This window comes from Odocoileus virginianus, chromosome 23, assembly GCF_023699985.2.
Source record: "Odocoileus virginianus isolate 20LAN1187 ecotype Illinois chromosome 23, Ovbor_1.2, whole genome shotgun sequence".
Taxonomy (NCBI): domain Eukaryota; kingdom Metazoa; phylum Chordata; class Mammalia; order Artiodactyla; family Cervidae; genus Odocoileus; species Odocoileus virginianus.
The window spans coordinates 11,101,034-11,121,978 of NC_069696.1; the positions used below are offsets into that span (position 1 = coordinate 11,101,034).

The 20,945-nt window shown below is 47.1% G+C and overlaps 1 protein-coding gene across 4 annotated transcripts in view; it reads right to left on the reverse strand.

The window, feature by feature from the left end:
- The window catches only part of EFCAB6 (EF-hand calcium binding domain 6), a 241,475-nt gene that overhangs the window by 92,435 nt on the left and 128,095 nt on the right, over window positions 1–20,945 (reverse strand). The window lies entirely within an intron of this gene.

Consider the following 20,945-nt stretch of genomic DNA (forward strand, 5'->3'; position numbering starts at 1 on the left):
CTTGATAAAGGTAAAAGAGGAGAGTGAAATAGCTGACTTAAAACTCAACATTCAGAAAACTAAGATCATGGCATCTGGTCCCATCACTTCATGGCAAATAGATGGGGAAACAATGGAAACAGTAACAGACTTCATTTTGGGGGGCTCCAAAATCACTGCAGGTGGTGACTGCAGCCATGAAATTAAGATGCTTGCTCCTTGGAAGAAAAGCTATGACCAACCTAGACAGCATATTAAAAATCAGAGACACTACCTTGCCAACAAATGTCCATATAGTCAAAGCTATAGTTTTTCCAGTAGTCATGTATGAATGTGGGAGTCAGACCATAAAGAAAGCTGAGCACCAAAGAATTGATGCTTTTGAACTGTGGTGTTGGAGAAGACTCTTGAGAGTCCCTTGGATTGCAAGGATATCCAACCAGTCCGTCCTAAAGGAAATCAGTCCTGAATATTCACTGGAAGGACTGATGATGAAGCTAAAGCTCCAATACTTTGGCCACCTGATGTGAAGAGCTGACTCATTGGGAAAGACCCTGATGCTGGGAAAGACTGAAGGCAGGAGGAGAAAGGGACGACAGAGGATGAGATGGTTGGATGGCATCACCAACAAAATGGACATGAGCATGAGCAAGCTCTGGGAGACAGCGAAGGACAAGGAAGCCTGGTGTGCTGCAGTCTACGGGGTCGAAAAGGGTCAGACATGACTGAGCGACTGAACAACAATGCCTATTACAGTCCAGGCACTGTCCTGAGATCTCTACAGGTATTAATAGCTCACTTAAGCTGTGAGAAAAGCACTCTTACTAACTCCATTTTAAAGATGCAGCAACTGAGGCTATGAGAGTGGCCCCAGACACATGATTAGGTAGAGACAAACCTGGGATCCAAACTCAGTTCTTCTTCTTAACCGCTGTGATCAAAGCCACTGTTGGAACAAGGTCACTGGCCTCCAGACAGAGGAGAGAACAGGTGGAAATGGATAGGAAATGACAGTAGGAAGTGGGGGAAGGGCTCTTCTGTGGGGCACTGGCACCCTCACACGGATCCAAACAGACCAATAGGCAAAGGCTAATCTGGATCTCTGCAGGACACCTTGTGATACCCTTGGGACACCAGAGAGGAGGAAGCCACCAATGAGTGGCTACGAGGCCACCTGCCATTCCCCATGTCCCAGCAGGCCGTCAGGAGACAGATTCTCCTCGGTTCCCGGGACTGACAGGTGGCGCCTTCTGCCCCAGCCCCCGCAGGCTAGAGCTGTAAAATATAAGCCCCCTTGGCAGCACCAAGGTACTCAGCAGTAGGGCCGCCACCAGCTTCTGCCTCGGGCCGCCCTTCCCGGCGTGTGGACCAGGACCTGGGAGCGGGCATCCCTGGCCATCTATGTGAGTGATGAGCTGAGCGTGACTGCGGCTCGCTGTGTTCACCTGCCCAGCTAGTCAGGCCCTGGCCGTGGCTGGGCTTGTGTGTGCGCTGAAGCAAACAGGCTGCGGGTCGGGCTTGGTGCAGGATTGGGAGCAGACTGGGGTGGGGGGTGGTGCGGGTGCTGCAGTGTTGTCTGGGGGCTCAGCGGAGGCGGGGAGCAGCGCTGGATGCCCAGACTACCCCGAGGGCCCACCTGGGGACCTAGGCAGAGTGCGTGGCTGGGGACTCCGGCGGCTCTGCGCCATCTGTGCATACACCCGCCCGCCCCGCTCTGCGCGGGAGTCTGTCCCAGCTCGGGACGGGCAAGCATTTAGAGAGCCTGCCCGTGGCTCTCGCAGGGGCACCCAGGCAGCAGCAGCAGCAGGGGCTCTGAAATGGAGAGGTCGGTGGCTCTCTTTGAAAAAAAACTATATTTTCAAAACAATTACACATGAATTATTCATTGCAAATTCCTCCTGCTCAGTCCTTTCATAAAAACATATGTAATGGATGGTAAGAAAATGTCTGTAGGCAAATGTTTCCACAGCCTGGAGGGGTGAGAAGCCCGGGGAGGCTGGGCGTGCCTTAGGCAGCCTGTCCTGAGGTGGCAGATGTGCCATCCCCCACGGGCACAGCGCGCCACCAAGAATGCAATGCCCAGGAGCGCAGTCCCCGGAGAGGCGCCAAGGTCTTCAGCGACACGAGCGTCTCTCAAGCCTACCCTTGCGCCACTCATTTCTGGGATGAACAGGGCCACCAATCAACTAGATTTATCACAACCCGTGGAGGCGATTTATAACACAATGTAGGGCTAAACAGCAACATTTATAAAATCGACTGTGAAGTGTTTAACCACTGAAGTCTTGTCCTTTGGTCTTTTCTAGGAGGGGTTTTCCTCAGGAAAGTTCCTCAAAGAAGTACAAACTGTGACCGGGCACGTTCTGATTCTCCGAATCGCCACTTCCGCCATTCCTGGGACATCACTTTGATCATGGACTGGTTCTTGCACAGGAGTGCTCACCACCATTCTGAGGAACCCTTGCTGGGCTCTCCCGGTGAAGACAGGGGTGCCCAGGTAGGTGCCCAGTCACTGGATGGTGACTGAGTGATTCAGTCTCTCCAAGTCCCGCTCCTGCAAAGCGTCCTTCGTTTTGGGGAAACCTCCACGAGTCTCTGTGTGAGGAATACTTGTTGACTGTGACTGGGGCATCACTTCTGTGGTGGCTGAATCTAGGGGGTAGAAGAGACAACCTTAATTTCTCACAGTCTATTTAGTAATACTGAAGCTTGTCACCCGAAATGTGGGAATCTTGCAACCATGAGATTCCTACGCTGCCCCATCCTTCAAGCCGGAGCTCTCATTTTTTTCACATCTACGCCTCACAAGACAATGTTAAAATGTCTGCTTTAAGCCCTCAAATACATTTTTAAGTGAGAAACAATAGCCTTTTATATTTAACTGAATAGTAAAATCGGACCGTTTCCCATGTTTTTTCTTCCTTCATGAGTGCCTGAGTCTCCATCTATAGTATCGAATTCCTTCAGTCAGGAGAACTTCCTTTAGCACTTCTTAGAGTGAAGACCTGTTTGCAGTGAATGATCTTCATTTGCTTTTCATCTGAAAACAGCTTCATTCTTAAAGGGGACTTGCCCTGGATGTAAATTCTGGGGTGAGGGGTTTCTGTCTCTTTTAGTTTCTGCTTTCCTTTCAGCAGGATAAAGTTTCTGTCCCACTGTTCTCTGGCCACCGTCATTTCTGATAAGAGGTGCTGGTGAGTCAAATCATTGTTCCCCTTTTACCGTTCCATCTTTCACATGCTGCTGTGAGGTTTATCTCTTTGATTTTGGTTTTCAGTTTATCTATGATTTTTTTCTTTGTATTTATCGTACTGGGGGTTTTCTGTGTTTCTTGAATTTACACATGTAAACTTTTCAACAAAAATCGGGACATTTCAGCCATTATTTCTCCACATGTGTCTTCCTCCTTCTGTGACTCCACTTATACCCACGCGAGACCTGATGTGGTTTCACGCATCCCTCAGACGCTGTTCTTTCTCTTTTCAAATCTTTTCCTTTTCTCTTCTTCAGTTTGTGTAGCTTCTGTTGATGTGTCTTCAGGTTCCCTGACTCTTCTCTTGTTATCTCCATTCTGTGGCTAAGCCCATCGGGTAAATTTTTCTTGGTGAATTTTTATTTCAGATATTTTATTCTTTAGTTCTAGAACGTCCATTGGCTTTTTTCACAAATTCTACTTCTCTGCTGAGATTTCCTACATTTTCATTCATTATGAGTATACTTTGCTTTGCATGACTAAGCATAGTTTTCATGGTTAAAAATTTCAAGTGCTAAGTCTAGCATCTGGATCATCTCAGAGTCTTTGCTTTTGAGAAAGGTCATACTTCCCTATTTCTCCATGTGTTGAATGAGATTGGGTGGGCTTCCTGGACATGATGAATGCCATGGTGTGTGGAGATTCTGGATCCTGTTACATTTTGTTGACCTGTTTGAGTACACAGTGGACTTGGTTGGACTCCGTCTGCTGGGTAGCAGTTTAAATCTCAGTGTGGCTCTTTTATCCTGAGCCAGGCTCCTAGCAGCCTGCCCTGCTTTTGTATCATCAGGGTCAGCCAGAGATTTGGGCAGAATTTATAAAAAGATGGAGAAGGAAATGGCAACCCACTCCAGTACTCTTGCCTGGAAAATACCAGCTTAAAGCATCCACTTTTGGGCTCTGTCCTGTACAGAAATCTCCGTTTATTTTCCAGTGGCATCAGTCACTCAGACCTCCCTCCGCTCTCTGGTTCTTCAGGCTGGAAAGGCTGCTGGCTTTCCATCAGTGTTTTATCTACCTTATGTGGCACCAACTTCAGCCTTCACTCAGGTGAGAAGCTGAAAACATGGGAACATTTTCCCATGCTATTTCCATTTCCAAGAGTTGACTCCTCTCCAGAATCTGGTTGCTTAGTTTCATTCTCTAAGGCCTTCAGGTACTTCATTCAGTTATTTATTCATTAATTTACTGACTTGTTTAACATTGTCTGGTGTTCACAGTTGATGTCTCTAGGAAAGTTGGTTTAGTAGCAGCTGATTCACTCAAATGAGAAGCAGAATGCCCGTGATGCTCGCTTGGTGGTCTTGCAAGCACATCCTTAGATCACAGCTAGGACCAGCACAGCAAACATCTTCCCAGCTGCCTTCCCACCTACCCAGCTGCAGTGATAATGCTCTTTTCTGAGCATCCATAGTCCCTCTGCTTGCTTCCATTGTAAAGAGTCCCACATATGGGACCTAACATACGGCAGGCACTTGACAAATAAATGACTGTTGGATGGAGAAATTACCAATACTTCTTTTCCACCTATGTACCCCAAGAGCATACAGTAGGTGCTCAGTAAGTGCTGAATGACAGGAAGAGGCAGGGGCATCAGTGTAACAGAGCCCTGAATGCTCTTCCCACTTCCACTACCTGCTAAGCTGCTTCATTTGTGTCCAATTCTTTGCGACCCCAGTGGACTATAGCCCGCCAGACTCCGCCGTCTACGGAATTTTCCAGGCAAGAATACTGGAGTGGGTTGTCATGCCCTTCTCCAGGGGATCTTCCTGACCCAGGGACTAAACCCACATCTCTTATGTCTCCTGCATTGGCAGGTGGGTTCTTTTACCACTAGTGCCACTTGGGAAGCCCAACTCCTACTGCAGGTCTGGGTGAATCTTGCACCTGATGAGAGAGAGTCCACGTGAGGCAGATATGAGTGGCAAGTGGTCATCTAGCCTTGGCTAGGAAGCAGCTAGACTATCCAGAATACTGCTAGGCAGGACAAGAAGACATTGTCCCGGAGGCGGACACAAGGAAGCAGGAGGAAAGGGAGGCGGGCTTAGAACTGCAAGGTTGTACTTGTCCTTGAGACCTGAACTACAGAAGCTTCACATTTAGGAAGGTGCACGGCTCTGGGCCGGGTCAGCCATGGTCTTTATTGTTCCTCCCTTAACCCTGCACTTGGTCATGTTCTCTTTGCAAACCGTCAGTCTGGGGAACCAGGGGAAAGGCTAGTGCTTACACTCCGGCTTACACAGGAGCCAGAGACTTAGAGGCCAAGACGCGAAGCGAAGGGAGAAGCCAGGTGCACGCACCTGGGGACTGCCTGTTCAGCCATCCCTCCCCGCCTGGAGATTCTCCCACCTGTTACTTGTGAAAGAACCAGTGAGGGTTCTGGGCTTTCTTTTTAATGAATAATATTACTTCTGTTTCTTGACATACACATTCATAGTCAAAATCAAACAGGCCAAAAAAAAGTCTTCTCTAGAATTTCAGACTTACTCCATCTCCCCACCCTCAATTCCCTATCCCAGGAATACCTGCTCTTCCAGCCCCTCCCGACCCTTAGCTGCCTCAGTCATCAGAGGGCAGAAATAATCAGAGAATTCAGTCGTCAAGGCGACCTGATCACACGCAAATCTGCTATGAGGGATTAGAACACCAAGGCTGGAAAAGAGTACAGAACTTTCAAAACAGATGTGTACTCGGATAGAAAGCTGAAACTCTTTCGGCAAATGTTTCCGCGAATATTCAGGCACACAATCTGACCGTGCATGTGGCCCCAGCAAGCAGGGTGTTCACAGCGGATGCAAACCCACATGAGAGGCAGTCACGGTGCTGTCACCCGCACAGGCCATGGTGCAGTCAGTTCGAGAGGCCGCTGCCTGTTACGAGTGCAGTTCAAGTGACGGGATTTCCTTTCAGCTTCTTAAGTGACAGGAATGCTATGAAGAATGAAGGATGCTCCCAGGGTGTGGAGCATCGCAGCATCCTTCTGTGAGGACACTGGTGACAGGGGCTGTTCAGAGACGGGGACTCAGAAGTGGGGTTTGAAGCTGGGGAGCATCTCAAGCACACAGTCCCAGCCTTAATGGCCCAATGACAAGGCCCAGGGCTGACTTCAGAGCAGCAAACACGACTCCAGGAGGTAATGGATGCTTCACAAGTGTCACCGAGAAAGAGAATCTGACTGGAGAGCTGCTAGGTTCGGTCATGTTACTAAGTGACTTCCACATACTACCCTTTTTTAAGCAGAGCAACAGCTCCTCAACAAAAATATGGCCAAGTCCACCTTACAAAGGAGGAGATCAAAGTTTAGGAAGGCTAAGTAAAAACAACTGTTTGCCAGAAAGACCCAGCTGTGAGTGGTGGAGCAAAGGCTTGAACGTGTGTCGGCCTGACACCACGAGACATCACCATCTCCTGACTCCGCAGGGGGAGAGCCTGGAGCGTGTCAGCCGCGGCATTTACAGGCTCACTTACAGATGAGGAGCCTGGAGCCCAGAGACACCAGCACCTGTCCCCGGGGATGGGCTTGAGCACAAAGACACCCAAATGACTCCAGCGGGGGTACTGCCCAGGGATGTTCGGTAACCAGGGACAACAGCCCAGCGCCGTGGCTGAGTCTGGACTCACAGTTGAGGCTTGGGCTCCATGAATGACAGGAAGTGTACCACTCCCTGCTCCAACGAGCTGCCTGGCAGTCGGTGGAGGACATGGTTGAGACTGGGGCTGGGTGCTCCCTGAGGCTTTGTGGCCCATATGTTTGGGGCAGGTTGACAGCAGGGACAGAGGCTCTATGAGCCAGCTACCGCATAACAATCATCCCAAATGTGGTGGCCAGTGATAAAACAAACATTTGTCCTTGAACCAGCGGGTCTGCGGGTCAAGCGCAGTTTGGCTCATATAAGACGGCCTTGGCGGGAGGTTCCTGGTTCAGCCCGCAGGGCGGCTGTAGGCCCGTTTCACGTGCATTCACTCTGGGGACCAGGCGGATGGGACAGCAGCTGCCCTGGGGAAGCTCTTCTAACAGCAGATCGCTGGAGCCCAAGGCCACGCTGGACCCACAGCTGCTGCTCAGGCTGTTTCTGCCACACCCCGCGTCCAGCACCACTGGGTAAGTATCCCCTGAGGTACTGGAGAGCAGAGAGGGAGGGAAATTAAGAGGGGGTGAAGGGCAGCAAGTGCGTGAATTCTGAGGTCCTCTCCAGCTCCTTGAGTCTATGGGGTCCTCTACGTTTGGGGGCAACGCTGTGACCTCTGGAAAGATACCACTATCACAATCCAACCACTCTCTCAAATCTAGACACACTTAGGCCTCAGGCGAGATCTCTCTGGTCCATCTGATCCAGTTCCACCTGACCCATGGGTGATGGTGCTGAAAATGCTTCCAAAAACAATCTATCCCCTCATCTCCTGGACCTTCAAGACACACTGAGGGTTTCACAGCCGCAGTCACCAAAGCTATAAAACAGTGGGGCTTTTTCTTTCCTTTCCTGCTGAAGGTGTGATGAGGACAATGAAAATAGTGACAATATGATTTGGTTTAGTGGAGTTTTTTAAACTATATTATCCCCCTAGAACAACAGGACTAAAATTGTGTTTAAAAGGCTCAGGGTGACAAAAACGCTGAGCCTGAACGCAACCTTCAGAAACTGTGAAAGGAGAATAAGGGACAAGGTGACCTCACAGCTTTCAGCATCCAGGAGAGTCCCGGGGTGACGTGCAAATGGACCAGACATGTCTAACCTTGGAGGCAAGCCCTAAGAACCTGGAGTGCTCTTTCTGCACGCATGTAAAATCTTAGCCTGTTCCATGGGCAAATGAATCCAGTACTTTAGTAACAATCTGTGAAGACTGCAGTTGAAAGCGGACAAGCCATTCCTCCTTCAGAAGAGACTGTTCTTAAGCCCTGGAATCACGTCTGTTGTTCAAAGGGCAGGTGAAGACAAACCACGGGGCTCAAAGCCAAGCACAAGGTCAAGGTGGCTGGAGAAGCTGCTGCTGGGCGGCCATGCTCTCCTCTATGCGTGTCTGAAATTATTTCTCCCTTCTCAATTTCAAAAGCAGATACATTTTTAACATATAAACTTAACGCAAGTCTAATTATGATCTTAATAACTCATTTGGGAGGTAACTCTTTATGGATAGAATTTATATGGAAAGATATAAATCTGGCCTGAGAGTAGCCAAGAAAATATAAGAAGGAGAAAAAATAAGGAAAGATCTGTTTTACTAAAATAAAAAAATTACATTGATATAGAAAAAGATGTATAGAACTGTGCAACGAAATGGGAATTTTCAGATGTATACCCTAGTATAATGAGAATTTCACAAACGACAAAGGGAAAATATAGAAGAGCCTCATTTTACATAGTACAAAAAAATTAACTCCATATGGATTAGGCATTCATGTTTAAAAAATAAAGCAGTAAAAAATTCTTACAAGAAAGTCTAGATTATCTGTAAAGTATGAGAGGAGACCCGGAGGGACTGGAGAAGAATGGAAACTTATTAAGCAAGACTACAAACCTAGAATTTATCTTTAATAAAAGAAAAGAGGAAAAAAGAATGGAAGATAGATATATTGGGTTGTACGAAAATCTTAAAACACTTTAATGGCAAAAGATATAATAAAACAAAGAGACAAATGATAGATTTTATAAATATATTTGTGGTGAAGAAGACAAAGAGCTAATACATTATTAATTAATTCAAGAGCTATTGGGAGACACCTACATGCGAGACACGATTCAAGCCATCAGGAACACAAAGGTAAACAAAATATCAAAGCCCTGCCCTCGGGTGCCAGGCTCTACTGATAGGGTTAACCTATCGTATTGAGTTGGCTGTGTCCCCAGAAAGATATGCTTAAATCTTAACCCAGTTTCCCGCACATGTGACCTTTAATGAAACAAGGTCTTTGCATATGTAATCAGGTTCCCATGAGGTCACACTGGATTGGGCTTCTCAGATGGCTCAGCGGTGAAGAATCCCTCTGCCGATGCAGGAGACGCAGGTTCCATCCTTGGGTTGGGAAGATCCCCTGAAGGAGGGAATGGCAACCCACTCCAGTATTCTTGCTTGGAAAACTCCATGGACAGAGGAGCCTGGTGGGCTACAGTCCATGGGGTCGCAGAGGGTCAGACACGGCCGAGCGACTGAGCAGCATGCATGCACACACCGGATTAGGGGTGAGCCCAAGTCCAAGGACTGAAGTCCTTCTGAGAAGAAGGGGCTCTGGACACAGAGCGAGGACAACACAGGTGGAGACGGGACACAAGGCAGAGGCCAGAGATCAGAGCGAGGGCAGCCGAGGACCGCCGAGCCAGCAAGGCTGGAAGCCAGAGTCGGCAGGGAAGGTCCTCATGTAAATAAACCACGGTGGGTGGCAGGACTCTGCGACGCCCGGATGTCAGGTTTCTGGCCCCAGCGCTGTGAGAGAAGTGATGTCTGTGGTTCAAGCCACCCAATTTGTGGTAATTTGTTACAAATTCCTAGGAAACTACTACACACGTATTGGCTCATTTAATCCTTATCACTATCCTACAATCCCTGGAGAAGGAAATGGCAAACCACTCCAATATCCTTGCCTGGAAAATCCCATGGACCGAGGAGCCTGGTGGCCTGCGGTCCATGGGGTCGCCGCAGGGTCCGGCACGACTGAGCGACTGACACACAGACTGTCCTCCAATGTAGCTACTGAAACGATCTCCACTGACGGGCAAGGAAACCGAGGCCCAGAGAGCTCTGCCCAGCATCCCACAGCTGTCAGGCAATGGAGCTGGGGTTTGACTCCCACTCCAGGATGCTGGCCTGGAGAATTCCATGCACTCAAAGAGTCGGACATGACTGAGCTTTGACTGAAAGCTTTTCACTTTGAGACTTTGAGTGTGGCTCAGAGTCAGCCTTTGAGATGAGATCGGGTGCATACAGGGTGGTATGGCCGTAGACAGCATTTTCAAACACAATTCTCCAATGCTCCAAAATTGATTGGGTTCATTCCAAAAACACTGAGTACTTATTTTATGCTGCGCCCTGTTTCAGATGCTTGGGACAGGGCAGAGAATAAAAAGGACACAGATAACTGCCCGAGTAACAGGTCCACCCCAGGGAGGAGGGCAGGGCTGCAGGGGGCTGAGGGAGAGAACCAGGCTGGAGCTGATGCAAACAAGAGTGTTAGGGAAGAGCTGTGGCAGCCGGGGGCGGGGGGTGAGGGCAGAGGCGGGGTGGGGCAGGGTACAGGCTCGGGTCAGATTAAGAGAGACTCAGAGCCTTACGGGGAGGAAGTCCCAGGGGTGACAATCTAGAGGATGTGGGTGAAGTGGGGTCCCGGGCTTCTTATGGAAATGGGTAAATAACGATGTCTATTGCAAACCTCTTCTAAGTTGACAAGAGGGCAAAGAATGTGAATGGACAATTCCCAGAAGAACAAATCCAAGTGCAAAGGAAAAAAACCCCAGAAGAAGCCTACATTCACTGGTGGTCACAGAAACGAATGCAAATTTAAACTAAGCAATCACTTTACAGCTATCAGACCAGCAAAAACTAAAAAGAGCTAAAATGCTATATAACAGGGGTTAGAGAAAAAGATACTCTCATACACAGCTGTTAGAAATATGAAATGCTACAGCATTATTTTTTTTAAAGCACACAGACAAGACGTGTTAAAACAAAATATACATTATCTCAGACCAAGCAATCCTACCCCAGGGAATCCGTTCCATAGAGATGAAAGCACTGGTACACAGAGATACAAAAAGAACGACTGTTTAAAGACGGAAAAAGAGAGAAAAAGAAGCGAATGCCCATCAAAAAGGGAAGGGTCGGTGTTCAACTTGCAGGTCTTTGCTTCCACTGAGAACAAACAGAAAGCCAGACAAAAGACAGCAAAACATCTGTTTGACATGCAGACAGCTGCTGAGACAACAAGGGCTCACAGGGACACAAGGCGGAGTGAAGGGGGAAACTCAGAACTCGGGAGAGAAGGAGGTCACGGACCCTTCTGGGAGCAGAGCCAGGGTTCAGGATCGGGGCTGAAGGCCCAGGCAGGCGGTCACTACCAGCAGAGAGAAACAAGCAGAGCTCGCGGGACTGCAGAGACCAGAATCAGAGACTTGGCTTTTCAGTTTCCTGGTGAGAACGGAAAACAGAAAACGGACACTGTCAGTTTTCCCCTCGAGGCACTTGCTGAACTCAGAAGCCATGGGGTGGGGATTGACGGAAGGCTAAGGAATCAAAGCAGAAAACCTCAGAAAAGCTAAAGGGTTTTTTTTTTTTTTTTTTTGGTCACCTTTTTGAGTCCTGAGGAAACTAAGGTTAGATAGAGTTCAGGACTTTTCAGGGATGAGGGCTCAAAGAATAGCCCATGCTCTGAGTTAAAAGAGCTTCCCCAGTGGCTCAGTAATAAAGAATCCACCAACTAAAGCAGGAGACACAGGAGAGGCAGGTTCAATTCCTGGGTCAGGAGGATCCCCTGGTTAGGAAATGGCAACCCACTCCAGTATTCTTGCCTGGAGAGTCCCATGGACAGAGGAGCCTGGCGGGCTACAGTACATGGGATCACAAAGAGTCGGACATGGCTGGAGTGACAGCACACAGGCATCAGTTCAGTTCCATTCAGTTGCTCAGTTGTGTCTGACTCTTTGCGACCCCAGGGACTGCAGCACACCAGGCCTCCCTGTTCATCATCAACTCCCAGAGGTTGCTCAAACTCATGTCCATTGAGTCAGTGATGCCATCCAACCATCTCATCCTCTGTCATCCCCTTCTCCTCCTGCCTTCAATCTTTCCCAGCGTCTGGGTCTTTTCCAAGGAGTCAGTTTTTTGCATTAGGTGGCCAAAGTATTGGAATTTCAGCATCAGTCCTTCTAATGAATATTCAGGACTGATCTCCTTTAGGATGGACTGGTTGGATCTCCTTGCTGTTCAAGGGACTCTCAAGAGTCTTCTCCAACCACAGTTCAAAAGCATCAATTCTTCAGCGCTCAGCTTTCTCTATAGTCTAACTCTCACATCCATACATGACCACTGGAAAAACCATAGCCTTGACTAGACAGACCTTTGTTGGCAAAGTAATGATGTCTCTGCTTTTTACTATGCTGTCTAGGTTAGTCATAGCTTTTCTTCCAAGGAGTAAGTGTCTTTTAATTTCATGGCTGCGATCACCATCTGCAGTGATTTTGGAGCCCAAAAAACTAAAGTCTGTCACTGTTTCTATTGTTTTCCCATCTATTTGCCATGAAGTGATGGGACCAGATGCCATGATCTTAGTTTTCTGAATGTTGAGCTTTAAGCCAACTTTTTCACTCTCCTCTTTCACTTCCATCAAGAGGCTCTTTAGTTCTTCTTCACTTTCTGCCATAGGGGTGGTGTCATCTGCATATCTGAGGTTATTGGTATTCTCCTGGAAATCTTGATTCCAGCTTGTGCTTCCTCCAGCCCAGCATTTCTCATGATGTACTCTGCATGTAAGTTAAATAAGCAGGGTGACAATATACTGTCTTGACGTACTCCTTTTCCTATTTGGAACCAGTCTGTTGTTCCATGTCCAGTTCTAACTGTTGCTTCTTGACCTGCACACAGATTTCTCAGGAGGCAGGTCAGGTGGTCTGGTATTCCCACCTCTTGAAGAATCTTCCACAGTTTGTTGTGATCCACACAGTCAAAGGCTTTGGCATAATCAATAAAGCAGAAGTAGATGTTTTTCTGGAACTCTCTTGCTTTTTCAATGATCCAACAGATGTTGGCAATTTGATCTCTAGTTCCTCTGCCTTTTCTAAAAACCTTTGAGGACTACATGCTAGAAGGGAGTGTTTTTTTGGTTGGTTGGTTGGTTTTGTTGTTGGAGTGTTCCACATGCTGCAGGGCAGCTAAGCCTGTGTGCCCTGGAGCTCGTGCTCCACAATGAGAGGCCCAAGCACCGCAACTAGAGAGTAGGCCCTGCTCGCTGCAACTAGAGAAAGCCCATGCATAGCAACGAAGTCCAGTCCAGCTAAAAAGAATAACAATAGATTAACTGAAAAAATTAGTCCAGGCGCAAGCATACAAAAATATAAGATGGAAAGAAATAGCAAGGGTAAACATACAGATACACATGATATCTTATTTACCATAAAAATAGCGTCCCATGGGATTCAGCATTGAAGTAAAATTTAAATGCATGACAATAGTAACATAAAAGATAGGAAGGGGTAAATGAAATTATTTTTATATTTAGCATTGCTAGAGAAGTGGTAAAAATAACAACATATTTAAGTACAGACAATAAGACAAGGATTCATATCAAATCTCTCAGGCAGCTTCTAAAGACTTACAGAAGAACACACACACCAGTAGGCTGACAGAGGGGAAAGTGGAATGGTAGAAACAGCTAAATAATCTAAAAGAAGGCAAGAAAGGAAAGAAAAGAATACATGAAACAGCTGGGTCAAATAGAAAAAAAAATAGTAAGATGATATTCACAGATATAAAATCAACTCTGTGTGCTTATGTGCTTAGTCATGTCCAACTCTCTGTGACCCCATGAACTGTATCCACCAGTCTCCTCTGTCCACGGGATTTCCCAGGCAAGAATACTGGAGCACTGCTCCAGTAAAATCAACTCTATCAGTAATTAACTGTAAAATGAAGTGACTACTGCAAGTACAAGACTAAGGCTGTCACAGTCTGTTTTTTAAAATATCAGCTATATGCTGTCCATGTGAAACAATTTAAATATAAGCACCCAGAAAATTTGAAGTAAAAGGACAGGAAAAAACATGCTATGCTAACATGAATCAAAAGAAACCTGAAGTAACTATATTATTATCAGTCTAAAATAGACTTGAAGGCAAATAGCATTACTCTGTATCAAGAGAGTCATGTCATAATGATAAAGAAGACAATTCACAGGAAGCTTCAGCAATTCTGAATCTATGTGTACCCAAAAATTTAGCTTCAAAGTGAATAAGGCAACAATCAACAGAACTAAAAAGGATCTCACTAAACAAATCCACCATCAGTTGGGAGACTTCAACACATTTCTCTCAATAGCTAATGGGATGAACGGGCAAAAAAATTGATAAGGAGACAAAAGGCCTGAAAAATACAATAAAATCAACTTAATTGGCCTACTTAGAAAACTAAAGGTCCATGATGGAGTACACATTCTTTTCAAGTGCTTCTGGGACATTTACCAAAATTGTCTCTATAGTGGGTCATAATCTAAGCCTCAGCATATTTAGAAGGATCAGTTGAAGTGATTTATACTTTAAAACCACACCCTTTGATAGCTCAGCTTTTAAAGCAGAGGACTGTCAGTTCGATGTGTGTAGACTTTAAGATCTATTCTCTGATCACAGTGGAATCAATTTTAAAATCAATAATAAGAGATAAACTAGAAAATATCAACTGTGTGGAAATTAAACAGTAAACAATTGGAGAAAAGAAGAAATCACAATGGAAATTATAAAATATGTTGAACAGAATGACAGTGAAAACACAGTATATGAAACCTGTACCATGCGGCTAAGCCTGCACCCAGAGGACAACGGATAGCCATCAGTTCATACATGAGAGAGATAAAGGCTGGAAAGCAATGATCTAACATTCTATCTCAAGAAATTAGAGAAAGAAAAGCAAATTAAATCCCTAGCAGGTAGAAGGAAGAAAATAATAGAGGTAACAGCAGAAATAAAGAAATATAAAACAAACATACTAGAGAAAAATAACAAGTCAAATAAAGTTGTTACTTCGAAAAGAAAAAACTGACAGACCTCAACTTCTGCATTTGGGTAGGATGAAGTAATTCACAGCAAGCAAATATTCCCAATGAAAATAATTAAGAAAAAAATCAATTAAAAATTATAAAAAGGCATCAGAAAGCTGAAAAAGCCATGAGGTTTCAAGGAACCAAAATCCCAAGGTGGAAAGGACTCACCTTTCAGCCTCAAAGGTTTCCCTGATAGCTCAGTTGGTAAAGAATCTGCCTGCAATGCAGGAGACCACAGTTCGACTCCTGGGTTGAAGAAGATCCGCTGGAGAAGGCATAGGCTACCCACTCCAGTACTCTTGGGCTTCCCCTGTGGCTTAGCTGGTAAAGAATCTGCCCGCAATGCGGGAGACCTGGGTTTGATCTCTGGGTTGGGAAGATCCCCTGGAGAAGGGAAACGCTACCCACTCCAGTATTCAGAGCAGGACACAACTGAGTGACTTTCACTTTCACACTTTCAGTGTCAGACTGAGACTAGGCAATTGCATTTCCCCTGGGAACAGCTGACGCCTCTGGGAGTAGACTTTGGACTGAGAAATAGGTTTGGGCCAGACAGACAGCCACTCCAGCAGAGCGCTCACTAGTTATGTGGTGCTGGAGTGACGAAGTTGGAGACATGAGGGGACAGGCTCAGAGCATGTCTGGCTCCCCCTTCCAGACATTTGCTGATCTCTGGAATGGGCCAGGGCTGGAGTCTGATGACCTGAACTGAAAACTTAAAAAAGGATGATGCAAGCCTCCCAACTTAAGAGACAAAGGCCCAACATGGAGGAAGACCCTGAGAACACAGAGGCAAAACAAAGCCCTAGAGGTGTGGTCCATCAACACTGAGGGCCTGCAGCTGCCCAGCCCTGGAGGAACTGGCCGATTCGAGCACGGCCAGATGCCCAGAGGCTCCAGGTTTGGCATCTGTCGAGAGAGTTATTGCTGGAAAATAGAGAAATAAATACAGACTTTTGATGGGTGTGTGGAGCTTGGAGCAACAAAACTGAAGATGTGCGGGACCTCAAACACACCACTGGTTCACCCCCTTGAAACATGTGTCAGATTAGGAAGTGGTAAGAAACAGCCAAGAGATGCTCAAGGGTATTTGCGGGGCTAGGTTTAATCTAACCAGGGTCCCTGTCCCCAGCCAGAGAAGACTGTGTGGGATTAGGAATTGATGGCAGTGAGTGGGGTGGGTACCCATTCCCCAGATATGTGAGTGTGACCAGCACCCAAAGGGCTTAAGCTACTCTGCTGGGAGGAAGTGAGGAAGCTCACGTCCTGCTAAGCAAGGTAAGATGTCCTCGCCTTCAGGAAGGTGCAGAAGTAAGGGGCCGAGGCTGCTAAGAATCTGGGACACTGGGCTGGGCTCTTACAGACTCTGGCTTCCCTAATCCACGTCTCGGGGGCTCTGTGCTGTTGGCCGATGAGTTCTGCAGCCTGTCTGTCGCGGGGCCTCTTCTGGGACTCCAGAAATGGGGCTAAGAATAACAGCGTGCTGAACAATGTTCATTGTATTTACTGAGGATGAAGAATAACGATTTCCCATTAGGAACAGCCAATTACAGGGAACCAGAATTGTAAAGCTGCCCTCAAATTCCTGATGGATGGAATAGCTCAATTAGTCTAATTACTCAATTAAACTAATCTTGACTTATGTGTCCTTGGGTGTTTAGTCATTTTATGTTCCCCATGGGTCACTAGTCCCAAGCAATGAAACTTCTGCTTTATCCATGTTCCCCATGTGGCTTAGTCCTATTCCAAGTATGGAACAGGCACCCTCACAATGTTTACCAAGAGAAAGGATGACAGAGACTGTTGTCTTTGCCTGCCTAATGTGTATTCTCTCCTTCTCCCATAGGAACAGGACCTTGCTTTTTCTGGAGGTAGTAATGTACCCAGCCAAAAAGTCTGTGTGTGTGTGTGTGTGTGTGTGTGTATTTATATACATATATGTAAGTAGAAGCTTATGATATATTACAACAAAATGTTAAGTCTGAGGAGCTTCCAAAAAAAGCCCTTTAAAAAAGAAAGACTTCTCTGGCTCAAGCCTTTGCCCTGCCCTTTTCCTTTTCTTTATGCCTGAAACATGTGTGTGATAGCTGGTGTTCCAGCAGCTATCTTGTATACATGAGGATAAGACTGAAAGAGTAAGAAGCTAGAAGCATCCTGGGTTTCTGAAGACAATGTAGAGCTGCTGCACTGACCCTATACCAACAACCTCTGGACTCCTTTCTTAAAGGAGAAAAATAGCCACTTTTAAAATTTAAGCTACTGTTTTGGGGGTTTGCTGCTAATTCAGCAAATGAAGGATAAGGAAAGGGAGAAATTGTATCCAGAGAAGGAACATAAAGATTCTAGATCATCCTAAAATTCAAAAATGGTTTTCTGCAACATTACAAGTTCTTGACTCATTATTTAAATAAATTGACACGTTTAAAAACACATGGAAGTCACAGGATTTCTGGTGCAGAGGCCAGAGCAATTGAGCAGAAGAGGGGGATTTCCTGAGAGAAAGAATATGTGTTACAGGGTTGTTGTGAACAATGATTTAATGGATGATGCAAAATACACAACTAGGGCTAGTACAATTCCAGAAAGAACTGTCCTTTTCCCTCCCACAGTGGAAATTGCAGACTTAATCATGAAAAACACAATGAGTTCATGAAAACCCCAATAGCTCTGCCTCGACCAGGGCTCTCAACTCAGTGTGGGGTCCCTGGTTATCTCACAGTAATCAGAAACTCTGACATCTCCTACACTCAAGAGAGAAAAGGGGGAAAGCTCAATCACTAGTTAACAAATAAGAGTTTGCCTAACAGACAGAAGCTACCTGACCAGCGAGGTGAAAACAGTAACAGAGTCTTAGTAAAGACCATGCAGGGATGCAGTGACCTGTCAGCTTTCACCTGGCTCGGATTCTATTCACATGGTTCTCTCCTAAGAGGACCTGTGTAGCCCATCACCTCCTGCCTCCACCGCAGGGAAGGTGATGGCTGCTGAGAATAAACAGCACTTTTAATTTAGAGTGCAAGGTATTCAGTTCAGTTCAGTCACTCAGTCGTGTCTGACTCTGCGACCCCATGGACTGCAGCACACCAGGCTTCCCTGTCCATCACCAACTCCCGGAGCTTGCTAGACTCATGTCCATTGTGTCGGTGGTGCCATCCAACCATCTCATCCTCTGTCATCCCCTTCTCCTCCTGCCTTCAATCTTTCCCAGGATCAGGGTCTTTTCCAGTGAGTCAGTTCTTCGCATCAGGTGGTCAAAGTACTACAGCTTCAGCTTCAGTATCAGTCCTTCCAATGAATGTTCAGGACTGATTTCCTTCAGGATGGCCTGGCTGGGTCTCTTTGCAGTCCAAGGGACTCTCAAGAGTCTTCTCCAACACCACAGTTCAAAAGCATCAATTCTTCGGCACTCGGCTTTCTTTATGGTCCAACTCTAACATCCGTATATGACTACTGGAAAAACCATAGCTTTGACTAGATGGAACCTTTGTCGGCAAAGTAATGTCTCTGCTTTTTAATACGCTGTCTAGGTTGGTCACAGCTTTTCTTCCAAGGAGCAAGTGTCTTTTAATTTCATGGCTGCAGTCACCATCTGCCGTGATTTTTATAAGTGATAGTTTGCAAGGTATTCAAGCCAACTGTGAAGTGCTGCCTGTGTTCAAAGGATGAACAAGTGCATAGACGCAGAACTCGGCAAGTGGGTAAATAGGACTTAGAGCTTCACTCCCAATGCCCCGGGCTTGGAACTCTTGCAGCCACTGCACTACTAACTGGTGAGACAGAGGTCTGGGGGAAGAGAGGGCAAGAACATTGCCTCCCCGCAACCAAACTGGTAGGAAGAAGTGGAGGGGCATTCTTATTATGTCCTTCCCACAACACTCTGAGGCCAGATCCAACCTCCAAGCTATCATCGGTTGTACCCAGCTAGCCTATATGGGCTTCCCTGGTGGCTCAGAAGGTAAAGAATCTGTCTGCAATGTGGGAAACCCAGGTTCAATCCCTGAGTCAAGAAGATGCCCTGGAGAAGGGAATAGCTACCCACTCCTGTATTCCTGCCTGGAAAATCCTATGGACAGAGGAGCCTGGAGGGCCCCAGTCCATGGGGCCGCAAAGAGTCGGACACGACTGAGCGACCAAGCACGCACACAGCCTGTGTGACACCCACCAACCCGTGTCACACCCGGGCAGGGGTCTGAGGCTGATACGGACTGGCATGGATTCAACGTCGAGTGTCTGAATGGCTTACCAGCTGGACCACGCTGAGCCATGATCTTAAGTCCTAAGCTTTGGTCTCCTCATCTGTGAAGTGGGTGTAATGTGATCTATACCTCATGGGGCTCCTGCGACAGTTACAAATAATGCTTGTAAACCAACACCCCGGTGCCTGCACACTGGCAGAGTCAGTAAGTGCTCAGAGTAGTGATACCATCACTATTCCAGCAATGGTTAGCATTATCATCATGGTTATTATCATTGCTATTATTCCCATTACAGAATTAGTCATCATTAATGCTTAAAGCTCTCTACAAGAGTTGGTTTCAAAGGTTTCCTTGCCCATGAAGTTGGGTATTCCCAAACCTTTAACATCTGGATGCCTTGCATTATGTCCAATCTAAATTCTGGTTTCTTTCTACAGTATATAAGCCCATGATTTTTCCAGCTCTGACTTCACCAGTGGTAGAATTGCTCTCACTGATATATAATTCAACACTGAAAAGTTACATTTACATAATGCTTTGAGGTTACCAGCCTATAGGGTTGAAATCTGGGTCCCCAGCAGACTGTAGAAAGTCACCCCATGATTACTGATCTTCAAGTTAAATGGCTGGTCACAACAGGAGGTTTTCAAAGGTTAAACCCAACAAGTCACTAGGAGGGAAGCCAGTAAAATACCTCCCTAATTGTGTTCGCAGTGAACTGGTTGCTAAGTCTCCTGAAACAACAGACTTCTCTCCCTGCATCTCCATCGTCTAGTGTCCTGTTTTCTTCTGCAGCCCCTGCCGCCCACTGGCGTGTCCCCAGGAACCAGGGACCAGGGAGGGGAGAAGCGTGCAGGTGCCCCCGGAGCAAGAGCAGAGCTGCAGCTGGTCCACCTTGGCCGGAATGCAGAGACAGGCAGGGGCAGAGCAGGGGGCCAGGGCGGGTTCGCCAGGTGGAGAGGGGACCAGTTTCGTGGTTAGGGATCCCAGCTGGCCTCTGAAGCGCCTGCTCGCCTCACTCCGCAGGTGCTGGCCCTTCAGGCTCCCCTGGGGATTCTAGCTAGCTCTTTAGCTTCACCTGTTCATCAGCAAATGTCCTCTGGGCCCTACCGCGTGCCAAGTACTGGGGTGCATCCCTGTCCAAAAGAGATAAAAATGTCTACCTTTGGAGCACATGTTTTTACTGGAGGAAGATAAACAGGCAGAATAAGGAAATGAACTAGGGGCTTCCCTGCGGCCCGGTAGTTAAGAAGCCACCTGCCAGTGCAGGGCACCTAGGCTGGACCCCCATCCAGAAGATCCTACATGCTGTGGCCGTGCGGCAACGAGGCCTGAGCGCCACAGCAGGTGGTCCTGTGCCCTGGAGCCTGCGAGCTGCAGCTCCGGGAGGGCACGCAGCCCAGAGCCTGTGCTCCGCAACAGGAGAAGCCACCAGTGGTTTCAGCAGTGAGACGCCCACGCGCCACAGCTGGGGAGCAGCTCCTGCTTGCCGTAACCAGAGAAAGCCTGTGCAGCAGTGAAGACCCAGCACACCAAAAATAGAAGCTTTTAACTTAAAAAAACAAAGAAAGAGGCCCCATTTGCCAGGTGATTCGGGGTGGAACCCGGGACCAGGCCCTGGGAGAGCTCCATGATTCCTGCCCATTTAGCCACTGAATCACTCTGGTCAGAGTCGGCGATGGCTGGTTATCAGTTCCCGGTCCCCCCAAGCAGAACCCGCAGAACCATCCTTGACTCTTTCCTCTCCTTTACCCGTTAACCCCATGTCTCCTCACGGGGC